Source organism: Scyliorhinus torazame, chromosome 5 (assembly GCF_047496885.1).
Source record: "Scyliorhinus torazame isolate Kashiwa2021f chromosome 5, sScyTor2.1, whole genome shotgun sequence".
NCBI lineage: Eukaryota > Metazoa > Chordata > Chondrichthyes > Carcharhiniformes > Scyliorhinidae > Scyliorhinus > Scyliorhinus torazame.
The window spans coordinates 181,386,988-181,401,786 of record NC_092711.1 but is presented as its reverse complement, the minus strand read 5'-3'; the positions used below and the strand labels follow the sequence as shown (position 1 = coordinate 181,401,786).

General features: G+C 49.9%; 1 protein-coding gene across 1 annotated transcript in view; it reads right to left on the bottom strand.

Annotated features, from left to right (window-relative positions):
- The window catches only part of LOC140418077 (uncharacterized), a 139,298-nt gene that overhangs the window by 79,718 nt on the left and 44,781 nt on the right, over nucleotides 1-14,799 (bottom strand). The window lies entirely within an intron of this gene.

Genomic DNA, 14,799 nt, shown 5'->3' with positions numbered 1-14,799 from the left:
AATCCTCCCTTGCTTACACTCTGCAAAAGGAGTTGACAGAAATCGTCACTCGAGGTACAGGACTGAAATTCATAGCAGACAATTCTATTTCATACTCAACTTGTCCCCAGCCCTTCCCTTCATGTCCTGATCCCTATACCCACCACTGCCTCCCCCATCCACCCTGCGCATATCCAACATACAATATGGAAGGCGGTCCCACCATACTCTACTCCGAACCCCCTCTACTTCATTAACCTCCTGTCTCGTCCCCTCCTCAGGATCCACTCTGATCTCATCACTGGGTTGCATGTTCTTCCCTCTTTGGGAGTCTATCCGTTTCCCAATTTAGGGCACACACCCCACCCATCCTTTACCAACCCACCCTTTGCTCCACCCCAGAATCTTTAGGAGTCGGTCATCCTCCACCACCATCTTTTCAGAAACATCCAGAAATAATTACAATGAAAAAGTAGTCGCCATAGTCCTAGGTGACCTTACACTGCTTTCCCTTTTGAGAGGGAGAGCTGACTGTGGCGATTTAACTGGAGGATCATCACACCTCACGTGAGGGGCAAAATCGAGAAGATTCATGAATGCCCTCAGCCGGTACGGGAATTGCATCCGTGCTGTTAGCCTCCCTCTGCATCATGAATGAGCTGAGCTAAACTATCCCCCAATAACAATGGCATTCTCAACATGAACCCTCATTTCACTCACACGGCTTAAAATGCTTGGCACAAATCACAACCAGTTGTCAACACCACATTGCAGGAATAATTTATATTTTCTTCGTGAGGCAAAGATCTGCATTTTGTTAATAATTTAATTAAGAGCCAATCCCAATGACAACTCCTCACTGGGAGCTCACACATGGACAATGTAAGCAGAACAAACCTTGGGAGAGGGGGAGGGGAGGGAGTGTAGCCCCCATCATGATTGGTTGGAGGACCAGCTAGTCCTCCAGGGACTCCCGGATCACCATTGGTGTGTTCCGCTGTCAATCAAATGCGCCGCACCCTCCCAAGCGTCAGTTCTCCCCCTCTGTATGGGAGATCAGACCTCTGTGATTGGCTGGAGGACCGGGTGGGCCTCCTGGCCGACGCCTGATCGCCATTGGTCCTAGGAGCCGTCAATCATTCGCAGAGTGGGGGAGGCGAAGATGGGAGGGAAGAGCCATAAGCCGAGGTGAATGATTAAAATCGCTGAACCGGTCGAGCACCTTTTGGGACGAGGGGTTAAGGGAAGAGGCGATCTTTCGATTGAAATTGACTCATTTCTCAATCTATTTCTAAAACCTTCCGCAGCAGCTCCCGGACAGCCCTGGGCTCTGAGGCAGCCGACAAGCGTCACCGTGGAAACCGGCCGCCATTTTGTGCACCAGAGGAAAGGCGGATCAGGGCGCGTGCGCCAAGGCCGCCGCCATCTTGTAGCAGGGATAATAAGTGGGCGGGGCTTCCTGTTCCCAACTTTGGTCCCAGTGCCCAGCCGGGACACCCATTCACTCCAATTGAGTCCTTCTCACGCTGCACTAAACACACAGGGGCTGTTTTGTCAACATTTTCTCTTGAGGATATTTACTCTCATATGGCAGTTTTGACACCATAAAAAATAGTACGGACTGGACAAGGAACGTTAAAAGGACTAGCCTTCAGGTTTTGTACCTGAATATACAAAGCATTCAAAATACAATGGATGAATTAGTTGCGCAGATGGATGAAAAAGGGTATGATGTAGCTGGGCTTACGGATGATCCTCCACTGAAATCGCCACAGTCAGCTCCCTCTCAAAAGGGAAAGCAGTGTAAGGTCACCTTGGGCTTATGGCTCCAAGGATGGGGACTAAAAATTGAGGGCTATTCAGTTTTTAGGAAGGACAGGCAGAAAGGAAAATGCGGACAGGCAATGGCAGGCGTTCAAGGAACAAATAGGTGAACTCCAAAGGTTGTTTATTCCTATTTGACACAAGATTAGAAAGGGAAATGTAGCCAAACCAAGAGAAATTAAAGATGGTATTCGATTCAAAGAAGAGGCATACAAATTAACAAGAAAAAGAAATAGACCTGAGGGTTGTGAACAGTTTAAAACTCAGCAAAGGCAGACCAAGGGTTTGATTAAGAAGGGGAAAATACAATTAGAAAGTAAACTAACAGGGAATATAAAAACTGACTGTAAACATGTCTATAGGTATGGAAAGAGAAAAAGATTGATAAAAACTAATGTAGGTTCCTTACAGTCAGAAACGAGAATTCATTAAAGGGAACAAAGAAATGGTTAAGGAACTAAATTCATACTTTGCTTCTGTCTTCACAAAGGAAGCTATGAATAATGTTCCGGATGTTCTGAGAAACACCAGCGGCTGGATTCTCCGCCTGGCTGGTCAATGGGGTTTCCCATTGTGGGGCAGCCCCACGCCGTTGGGAAACCCCTGGGCTGCCGGCAAAACGGTGCATCCCGCCGGCAGAGAATCCAGACCCAGTTTTAGGGAGGAGCTGAAAGAAATGAGTAAAGAAATGGTTTGGGGTAAATTAATGTGATTGAGGGTGGACAAATCTCCAGGGTCTGATAATCTTCATCCCAGAGTACTTAAGGAAGTGATCCTAGAAATAGTAGGTCATTTTCCAAAATTCTTTGGACTCTGGAATGGTTCTTACAGATAGGAAGGTGGCAAATGTAACCCTGCTGTTATAATAATAATCTTTATTGTCCCAAGTAGGCTTACATTAAAGCTGCAATGAAGTTACCGTGAAAAGCCCCTAGTTGCCACATTCCGACGACTGTTCGGTACACAGCAGGAGAATTCAGAATGTCTAAATTACCTAATAGCCCGTCTTTCGGGACTTATGGGAGGAAACCGGAGCATTTGGAGGAAACCAGACCAGACACGGGGAGACCATGCTGACTCCACACAGACAGTGGCCCAAGCCGGGAATCGAACCTGGGACCCTGGAGCTGTGAAGCAACTATGCTACCGTGCTGCCCCGGTATAGGTTAGGAGAGACTAAGTCGGTTAGGATTATATTCATTGGAGATTAGAAGAATGAGAGGGGATCTCATAGAAACTTTTAAAATTCTAACAGGATTGGACAGGGTAGATTCAGAAAGAATGTTCCCGATTGTGGGGGAGTCCAGAACTAGGGGTCATAGTTTGTGGATAAGGGGTAAACCTTTTAGGACCGAGGTGAGAAATATCTTCACCCAGAGAGTGGTGAATCTGTGGAATTCACTACCACAGAAAGTAGTTGAGGCCAAAACGTTGTCTAATTTCAAGAAATAAATAGATATAGCTCTTGGGGCTAAAGGGATTTGGGAGGAAGGCGGGTCAGGAACTTGATGATCAGCCATGATCATAATGACTGATGAAGCAGACTCGAAGGGCCAAATGGCCTCCTCCTGTTCCTATTTTCTATGTTTCCTGAATGTTTCCTCCCACTTTGCAAGAGCACAGTGGGTATCCATTCAGTCCCATCATGTCGGGACCTGAACTCATCCCCAAATCAGCAGGTCGCCTTGTGCCGTTCCCTTGCCTCCTCCCTGTAATCCTGTAAATCCTTTTTTATCCCTTCTCTGATTACCATCGAACTCCCTTTCGGAAGCGCTCGACTGAACCATCTCTGCCGTCGCTACGTTCTTAGGCAGCACCATCCCCCTCCTCTCTCCCCCCCCCCCGCCCCGACTCGTGGCGTGAAAATGAAATTTCTCTTATCGCTTTTGCCCATTAAATCCATACCCCTCTCGCTGAATAAGCAGTAAAACCTCCCCGCAGCCCTCCCACCCAGGGCAGAGATCCTCACTGGACAGTGGTCGCTCAACACAAATGGAAGGGGGAGTCAATGAAGTCTGATTGAACGGCAGGAAGGGCACAAGAGGGACTGAGCGGCCACCTCCTGAACCTACAGGCACAGTGTGATGTGGGGGACGTTTTGCTGTGTGTTGGCAGCCGTCAGGTATTCTAACACGCTCCCGACTTGTGCGTTGTCGATGGCGGGCGGACAGGCTTCGGGGAGTCGGGAGGCGAGATACAGCCTCTGGCTTGCTCTTGTAGCCACAGTATTTACATGGCTGGTTCAGTTCAGTTTCTGAATCTGTGTCAGTTTGTCCATCGACTGGTTTCCTTTTATCCAGTGTTTTCTGTTTTTATGTCCCTTGTATCTACCCTGCTGGGCTCCAACCTCAAAAAACCTTTAATAAATCTCTCAGACACTATTTCTAGCATCTAGCGTGATGTGCTGAGGTCGGCCTTCTTACCGTGGAAATGGGCTTCCGCCGTTTATCACTGCACCTATCTTTCCAACCCACTGGAGTTTGATTTCTTCACACGTGGGGTTTTAACTGGGGACTACCTCAACACTCAAACTAATATCATTTTCTTTCTGCACAAACGCACACAAATCGAAGGGGAGCTTTCTATAAATGCCTCTTGAACCTCCTCCATGATTTAAAAAGATTATGGGTGCCATAAAGTCAGAGAGTTTTACAGCACGGAAAGAGGCTCTTCGGCCCATCATGTCTGTGCCAGCTATCAACCATCTGTCTATACTAATCCCATTTTCCAGCATTTGGGCCGCAGCCTTGAATGCTGGGTGCTTCAAGTGCTCATCTAAATACTTCATAAATGTTCTTGAGAGTTCCTGCCTCTTTCAGGCAGTGAGGTCCAGACTCCCCACCACTCTCAGGGTGAAAATACTTTTCCTAAAATCCCCCCCTAAATCTCTTGCCCCTTGCCTTAAATCTATGCCCTGCTGGTTATTGACCCCTTGACTAAGGTGGAAAGTTTTTTCCTATCTACTTTACCTCTGTCCTTCATAATTTTGTACACCTCAATCGGGTCACCCCTAAGCCTTCTCCGCTTTCAGGAAAAGAACCCCAGCCTATCCAGCCTCTCTTCATAGCTGAATTGCTCCTGCCCAGGCAACATCCTGGTGAATCTTCTCTGCACCCTCTCCAATGCAATCACTTCCTTCCTGTAGTATGGCCGCCAGAAATACACACAGTACTCTAGCTGTGGCATAACTAGTGCCTTATACAGCTCCATCTGATTGTAACGTCCAATCCACATTCCCTCCTAACCCCGCCCAATAACCTTTCACCCCCTTGCTTATCAAGAATCTATCCAGCTCTGCCTTCAAAATACTCAAAGACTCTGCTTCCACTGCCCTTTGAGGAAAAGAGTTCCAGAGACTCACAGCCCTCTGAGTAAAAAGAGTTCTCCTCTGTCTTAAGTGACCGGCCCCTTAGTTTTAAACAGTAACCCCCTAGTTCTAGATTCTCCCTCAAGAGGAAACACCCTCTCTAAATCCACCCTGTCACGTCCCGGTGGCACAGTGGTTAGCACTGTTGCCCCACAACGCCAGGGACCCAGGTTCAATTCTGGCCTTGGATGACGTGTGGAGTTTGCACGTTCTCCCCGTGTGTGCGTGGGTTTCCTCCGGGTGCGCTAGTTTCCTCCCACAGTCCAAAGATGTGCAGGTTAGGCAGATTGGCCATGCCAAATTGCCCCTTAGTGTCCAAAGGTTAGGTGGGGTTATGGGGTTAGTGCGGAGGGGGCCTAAGGTATGGTGTTCTTTCGGAGAGTCAGTGCAGACTTGATGAGCCAAATGTCTTTGTTCTGTACTATAGGGATACTATGATTCTCAGACACCCTTATATGTTTGAATCGAGTTGCCTCTTATTCTTCTAAACTCCAGAGGATACAAGCCCAGCCTCTCCAAACTTTCCTCACAAAACAACCCGTCCATTCCAGGTATTGTCACTGTTTTCTTCACGGCCACCCTGCCAGCACTGTGCAAGACTGACCCAACTCCCCCGGCCCCCTGTTTTCTGCCCCGTAGTCCTGCAAAGGGCTTTTCTTCAGGTCACTGTCTAATTCCGTCTTGAAAGCCATGACTGAAGCTGCTTCCACAACACTCTCAGTTATTGTGTTCCAGGTCCCAGCCACTCGCTGCATGAAGAGGTTCCCACTGTGGCCTTTGCTTTGGGATTAATCACCATGAATTGCTCTCTGGTTCTCAACCCTTCCGCCTGTCATGATATTCAAACATACATCATAACACATACATAATGATAGACAGACCAACGGACCAATTAGCACACATAACACGAAGCCAATCACAGACAAGAGCAGACACAGTATAAGACAAGAAACACGACACTTCCTGGGCAGTCCATCTGGAGACAGCACAGGGCCAGGACCTCATAGCAAGACACTCACACAGTCACAACGTGCTGAGTGCCAAGTCTGATGTATAAATAGTTAGATGGAATAAAACTGCGTTGTACCAATCACAACCGTGTTGGTTCGTCTGTACCTCAGAGCACCCAACACTTCATGATACCAGAAGTGAATCGATACCTACCGGCAAATCTGCTATCCTGAGCCATGGACACCCGCAACAAACTGCAGCCGTTGCAAGTCGCTGGGAACCTGGGCACAAATTGGAAGCTCTTCAAGCAGCGCTTCAAACTCTTCATGCAAGCCAATGAAAAACAGGGCGCCTCGGACGAAACAAAGATTGCCATGCTCCTCACTACCGCAGGTCAGCATGCCATCGATGTATACAACTCCTTGGTGTTCGCGGAAGGCGAGAACAAAGCTAAGTATGACACGGTCCTCCTCAAGCTCGACAAGCACTTCAACGTTGAGGTCAACGAAAGCTTTGAGAGATATGTCTTTCAGCAGCGCCTGCAAGGTAAGGATGAGCTCTTTCAGTCCTTCCTGACGCACCTCCGCATACTCGCGCAGTCCTGCGGTTACGACACCACCTCAGAGTCCATGATCCGGGACCAGATCGTTTTTGGCGTTGCCTCCAGTGGCCTACGCCAGCAGCTTCTAAAAATTAAAGGCCTGACCTTAGCATCTGCAGTTGAAGCCTGTGTCTTGCATGAGAATGCGACTAGCCGATATGCCCAATTTCAGGCGACCGAATCGACACGGAGGGGGTCCCACGCGATCGAATCGGCAAGCCAGGCTGCCCACGAGGCCGAACGCGTCCAGGCAATCGAGTTTCTCCCGGACGAGGGTGGCCGTTTCGCGCGCTTTTTAAGGCCTCCCGCGTTTGTGCACGGCAAAACCTACGGCAACACTGAGGGACGTGCTGCGCAGGCGCGCCCGATGCAAGACCGAACTGTGCATGCGCAGTGGTGTAACGAACGCCATGACGTCATGACGTGCGGCAACTGGGGAGCTGCACATTTAAAAGGGCAATGTCCTGCAAAAACCCGACAATGCCTACGCTGTGGCAAGATGGGCCACTACGCTGCCTACTGTCGAGCGGCTCAACCTGTTGATCTTCCACATCTCCGACAACCTCGCAGGAACGTGCGGACCATTCAGCCTCCGCATCACGACATCCAAACCGACGACACAGATGACCAAGACGCCTTCCGGGTTGCGGTCATTGATGCGAACTGGATCAACACCATCAATCCGGGCGATGAATGGAGTGCCACCCTAACGGTCAACCCAAATTCGTCGCCCACCTACTAGACTGGACGTATGAGACTGTTCACACGTCAAACTTTTGCAACCACTGTTTTATAACATGTCACTGTTTTATCGTTACAGGCCTCGTTTGATCGTTCCAAATTTCCACGTTGTTCTTTTGTTATGGTACAACCTCGTTAGCATGTCACACCTGACATCGCCCCTTGTATATAGTTAAGCCCCATGTACATGATGTAAATATTACGCACACACACACACCTTTAGCTGCACTCAGGACACATTTATATTTATAACCACGTAGGCACATAATCTTGTAAAAAAGGGGGGATGTCATAAGAACAAAGAAATGTACAGCACAGGAACAGGCCCTTCGGCCCTCCAAGCCTGTGCCGACCATGCTGCCCGACTAAACTACAATCTTCTACACTTCCTGGGTCCGTATCCCTCTATTCCCATCCTATTCATGTATTTGTCAAGATGCCCCTTAAATGTCACTATCGTCCCTGCTTCCACCACCTCCTCCGGTGGCGAGTTCCAGGCACCCACTACCCTCTGCGTAAAAAACTTGCCTCGTACATCTACTCTAAACCTTGCCCCTCTCACCTTAAACCTATGCCCCCTAGTAATTGACCCCTCTACCCTGGGGAAAAGCCTCTGACTATCCACTCTGTCTATGCCCCTCATAATTTTGTATACCTCTATCAGGTCTCCCCTCAACCTCCTTCGTTCCAGTGAGAACAAACCAAGTTTATTCAACCGCTCCTCATAGCTAATGCCCTCCATACCAGGCAACATTCTGGTAAATCTCTTCTGCACCCTCTCTAAAGCCTCCACATCCTTCTGGTAGTGTGGCGACCAGAATTGAACACTATACTCCAAGTGTGGCCTAACTAAGGTTCTATACAGCTGCAACATGACTTGCCAATTCTTATACTCAATGCTCCGGCCAATGAAGGCAAGCATGCCGTATGCCTTCTTGACTATCTTCTCCACCTGTGTTGCCCCTTTCAATGACCTGTGGACCTGTACTCCTAGATCTCTTTGACTTTCAATACTCTTGAGGGTTCTACCATTCACTGTATATTCCCTACCTGCATTAGACCTTCCAAAATGCATTACCTCACATTTGTCCGGATTAAACTCCATCTGCCATCTCTCCGCCCAAGTCTCCAAACAATCTAAATCCTGCTGTATCCTCCGACAGTCCTCATCGCTATCCGCAATTCCACCAACCTTTGTGTCGTCTGCAAACTTACTAATCAGACCAGTTACATTTTCCTCCAAATCATTTATATATACTACAAAGAGCAAAGGTCCCAGCACTGATCCCTGTGGAACACCACTGGTCACAGCCCTCCAATGAGAAAAGCATCCTTCCATTGCTACTCTCTGTCTTCTTTTTTTTTTTAATTAAATATTTTATTGAAAATTTTTGGTCAACCAACACAGTACATTGTGCATCCTTTACACAATATTATAACAACACAAATAACAATGACCTATTTTATAAACAAAAAAAAATGAATAAATAATAAATAACAAAAATGAAAACTAGCCCTAATTGGCAACTGCCTTGTCACAAGTAACACTCTCCAAAAATATAATTTAACAGTCCAATATATAATTATCTGTAGCAACGACCTATACATACTATACAGTATATATTAACAACCCTGAGAGTCCTTCTGGTTCCTCCTCCCCCCCCCCCCCCACCCCGATCCTGGGCTGCTGCTGCTGCCTTCTTTTTCCCATTCCGTCTATCTTTCTGCGAGGTATTCGACAAACGGTTGCCACCGCCTGGTGAACCCTTGAGCCGACCCCCTTAGGACGAACTTAATCCGCTCTAGCTTTATAAACCCCGCCATGTCATTTATCCAGGTCTCCACCCCCGGGGGCTTGGCTTCTTTCCACATTAGCAATATCCTGCGCCGGGCTACTAGGGACGCAAAGGCCAAAACATCGGCCTCTCTCGCCTCCTGCACTCCCGGCTCTTGTGCAACCCCAAATATAGCCAACCCCCAGCTTGGTTCGACCCGGACTCCTACTACTTTTGAAAGCACCTTTGTCACCCCCATCCAAAACCTCTGTAGTGCCGGGCATGACCAAAACATATGGGTATGATTCGCTGGGCTTCTCGAGCACCTCGCACACCTATCCTGCACCCCAAAAAATTTACTGAGCCGTGCTCCAGTCATATGTGCCCTGTGTAATACCTTAAACTGAATCAGGCTTAGCCTGGCACACGAGGACGACGAGTTTACCCTGCTTAGGGCATCTGCCCACAGCCCCTCCTCGATCTCCTCCCCCAGCTCTTCTTCCCATTTCCCTTTTAGTTCATCTACCATAGTCTCCCCTTCGTCCCTCATTTCCCTATATATATCTGACACCTTACCATCCCCCACCCATGTCTTTGAGATCACTCTGTCCTGCACCTCTTGTGTCGGGAGCTGCGGGAATTCCCTCACCTGTTGCCTCGCAAAAGCCCTCAGTTGCATATACCTGAATGCATTCCCTTGGGGCAACCCATATTTCTCGGTCAGCGCTCCCAGACTCGCAAACTTCCCATCCACAAACAGATCTTTCAGTTGCGTTATTCCTGCTCTTTGCCACATTCCATATCCCCCATCCATTCCCCCCGGGGCAAACCTATGGTTGTTTCTTATCGGGGATCCCCCCCAAGGCTCCAGTCTTTCCCCTATGCCGTCTCCACTGTCCCCAAATCTTCAGTGTAGCCACCACCACCGGGCTTGTGGTGTAGTTCCTCGGTGAGAACGGCAATGGGGCTGTCACCATAGCCTGTAGGCTAGTCCCCCTGCAGGACGCCCTCTCTAATCTCTTCCACGCCGCTCCCTCCTCCTCTCCCATCCACTTACTCACCATTGAAATATTAGCGGCCCAATAATACTCACTTAGGCTCGGTAGTGCCAGCACCCCCCTATCCCTGCTACGCTGTAAGAATCCCTTCCTCACTCTCGGGGTCTTCCCGGCCCACACAAAACCCATGATGCTCTTTTCAATCCTTTTAAAAAAAGCCTTCGTGATCACCACCGGGAGGCACTGAAACACAAAGAGGAATCTCGGGAGGACCACCATCTTAACCGCCTGCACCCTCCCTGCCATTGACAGGGATACCATATCCCATCTCTTGAAATCCTCCTCCATCTGTTCCACCAACCGCGTTAAATTTAACCTATGCAATGTGCCCCAATTCTTAGCTATCTGGATCCCCAGGTAACGAAAGTCCCTTGTTACCTTCCTCAACGGTAGGTCCTCTATTTCTCTACTCTGCTCCCCTGGATGCACCACAAACAACTCACTTTTCCCCATGTTCAATTTATACCCTGAAAAATCCCCAAACTCCCCAAGTATCCGCATTATTTCTGGCATCCCCTCCGCCGGGTCCGCAACGTATAGTAGCAAATCGTCCGCATACAAAGATACCCGGTGCTCTTCTCCTCCCCTAAGTACTCCCCTCCACTTCTTGGAACCCCTCAACGCTATCGCCAGGGGCTCAATCGCCAGTGCAAACAATAATGGGGACAGAGGGCATCCCTGCCTTGTCCCTCTATGGAGCCGAAAATATGCAGATCCCCGTCCATTCGTGACCACGCTCGCCACTGGGGCCCTATACAACAGCTGCACCCATCTAACATACCCCTCTCCAAAACCAAATCTCCTCAACACCTCCCACAAATAATCCCACTCCACTCTATCAAATGCTTTCTCGGCATCCATCGCCACTACTATCTCCGTTTCTCCCTCTGGTGGGGCCATCATCATTACCCCTAACAACCTCCGTATATTCGTGTTCAGCTGTCTCCCCTTCACAAACCCAGTTTGGTCCTCGTGGACCACCCCCGGGACACATTCCTCTATTCTCATTGCCATTACCTTGGCCAGGACCTTGGCATCTACATTTAGGAGGGAAATAGGTCTATAGGACCCGCATTGTAGCGGGTCCTTTTCCTTCTTTAAGAGAAGCGATATCATTGCTTCAGACATAGTCGGGGGCAGTTGTCCCCTTTCCTTTGCCTCATTAAAGGTCCTCGTCAGTACCGGGGCGAGCAAGTCCACATATTTTCTATAGAATTCGACTGGGAATCCATCCGGTCCCGGGGCCTTTCCCGCCTGCATGCTCCTAATTCCTTTCACCACTTCTTCTACCTCGATCTGTGCTCCCAGTCCCACCCTTTCCTGCTCTTCCACCGTGGGAAATTCTAGCCGATCCAAGAAGCCCATCATTCTCTCCCTCCCATCCGGGGGTTGAGCTTCATATAATTTTTTATAAAATGTCTTGAACACTCCATTCACTCTCTCTGCTCCCCGCTCCATCTCTCCTTCCTCATCCCTCACTCCCCCTATTTCCCTCGCTGCTCCCCTTTTCCTCAATTGGTGTGCCAGCAACCTGCTCGCCTTCTCCCCATATTCGTACTGTACACCCTGTGCCTTCCTCCATTGTGCCTCTGCAGTGCCTGTAGTCAGCAAGTCAAATTCTACATGTAGCCTTTGCCTTTCCCTGTACAGTCCCTCCTCCGGTGCTTCCGCATATTGTCTGTCCACCCTCAAAAGTTCTTGCAGCAACCGCTCCCGTTCCTTACTCTCCTGCTTCCCTTTATGTGCCCTTATTGATATCAGCTCCCCTCTAACCACCGCCTTCAACGCCTCCCAGACCACTCCCACCTGGACCTCCCCATTATCATTGAGTTCCAAGTACTTTTCAATGCACCCCCTCACCCTTAGACACACCCCCTCATCTGCCATTAGTCCCATGTCCATTCTCCAGGGTGGGCGCCCTCCTGTTTCCTCCCCTATCTCCAAGTCCACCCAGTGTGGAGCGTGATCCGAAATGGCTATAGCCGTATACTCCGTTCCCCTCACCTTCGGGATCAATGCCCTACCCAGCACAAAAAAGTCTATTCGCGAGTAGACTTTATGGACATAGGAGAAAAACGAGAACTCCTTACTCCTAGGTCTGCTAAATCTCCACGGGTCTACACCTCCCATCTGCTCCATACAATCTTTAAGTACCTTGGCTGCTGCCGGCCTCCTTCCAGTCCTGGACTTCGACCTATCCAGCCCTGGTTCCAACACCGTATTAAAATCTCCCCCCATTATCAGCTTTCCCATCTCTAGGTCCGGAATGCGTCCTAGCATCCGCCTCATAAAATTGGCATCATCCCAGTTCGGGGCATATACGTTTACCAAAACCACCGTCTCCCCCTGTAGTTTGCCACTCACCATCACGTATCTGCCCCCGTTATCCGCCACTATAGTCTTTGCCTCGAACATTACCCGCTTCCCCACTAATATAGCCACCCCCCTGTTTTTCGCATCTAGCCCCGAATGGAACACCTGCCCCACCCATCCTTTGCGTAGCCTAACCTGGTCTATCAGTTTCAGGTGCGTTTCCTGTAACATAACCACATCTGCCTTAAGTTTCTTAAGGTGTGCGAGTACCCGTGCCCTCTTTATCGGCCCGTTCAGCCCTCTCACGTTCCACGTGATCAGCCGAGTTGGGGGGCTTCCTACCCCCCCCCCTTGTCGATTAGCCATCACCTTTTTCCAGCTCCTCACCCGGTTCCCACGCAGCTGTATCTCCCCCAGGCGGTGCCCCCCCCCGCCCATCCTCTCCCATACCAGCTCCCCCCTCTCCCCAGCAGCAGCAACCCAGTAATTCCCCCCTCCCACCCCCCCGCTAGATCCCCCGCTAGCGTAATTACTCCCCCCATGTTGCTCCCAGAAGTCAGCAAACTCTGGCTGACCTCGGCTTCCCCCCGTGACCTCGGCTCGCACCGTGCGACGCCCCCTCCTTCCTGCTTCTCTATTCCCGCCATGATTATCATAGCGCGGGAACCAAGCCCGCGCTTCTCCCTTGGCCCTGCCCCCAATGGCCAACGCCCCATCTCCTCCACCTCCCACTCCTCCCCCCATCACCACCTGTGGGAGAGAGAAAAGTTACCACATCGCAGGATTAGTACATAAAACCCCTCTTTGCCCCCCACATTCGCCCCACCACTTTGTTCGAACGTTCTTTTTAATAACCCGCTCATTCCAGTTTTTCTTCCACAATAAAAGTCCACGCTTCATCCGCCGTCTCAAAGTAGTAGTGCCTCCCTCGATATTTGACCCACAATCTTGCCGGTTGCAGCATTCCAAATTTTATCTTCTTTTTATGAAGCACCGCCTTGGCCCGATTAAAGCTCGCCCTCCTTCTCGCCACCTCCGCACTCCAGTCTTGATAAACGCGGATCACCGCGTTCTCCCATTTACTGCTCCGAGTTTTCTTCGCCCATCTAAGGACCATTTCTCTATCCTTAAAACGGAGGAATCTCACCACTATGGCTCTGGGAATTTCTCCTGCTCTCGGTCCTCGCGCCATCACTCGGTATGCTCCCTCCACCTCCAACGGACCCGCCGGGGCCTCCGCTCCCATTAACGAGTGCAGCATCGTGCTCACATATGCCCCGACGTCCGCTCCCTCCACACCTTCAGGAAGACCAAGAATCCTCAGGTTGTTCCTCCTTGAGTTGTTTTCCAGTGCCTCCAACCTTTCCACACATCGTTTCTGATGTGCCTCCTGCATCTCCGTCTTCACCACCAGGCCCTGTATATCGTCCTCATTCTCGGCTGCCTTTGCCTTCACGACCCGAAGCTCCCGCTCCTGGGTCTTTTGTTCCTCCTTTAGCCCTTCGATCGCCTGTAGTATCGGGGCCAACAGCTCTTTCTTCATTTCCTTTTTGATCTCTTCCACACAGTATTTCAAGAACTCTTGTTGTTCAGGGCCCCATGTTAAACTGCCACCTTCTGACGCCATCTTGGTTTTTGCTTGCCTTCCTTGCCGCTGTTCTAAAGGATCCACTGCAATCTGGCCACTCTCTCCTCCTTTTTCCATCCGTATCCAGGGGGGATTCCCTTCTGGTTTACCGCACAGTGTTTTTAGCCGTCAAAATTGCCGTTGGGGCTCCTATCAAGAGCCCAAAAGTCCGTTTCACAGGGAGCTGCCGAAACGTGCGACTCAGCTGGTCATCGCCGCACCCGGAAGCCCACGCAAACACAGGGAGAATGTGCAAACTCCACACGAACAGTGATCCAGAGCCGGGATCGAACCTGGGACCTCGGCGCCGTGAGGCAGCAGTGCTAACAACTGCGCCACCAGATCGTGATTTTCTTTTGTGGAAGACAGTTCCCTCTTTTCCCTGTCACCACAATTCTCCATGTTGAAGATGGATTTTAACTTTGGCAGGATCTGTTAGGGGAGTATCTCGGGTATTTATGGTCAGATTATGTCAATCAGCTCTGGTCTTTCAGGTAACGTTCAAATAGGAGGGCGGACTGGGTTCTATTCTGGATGTGGAGGTGTGGAGAGAGGCTCGTCGT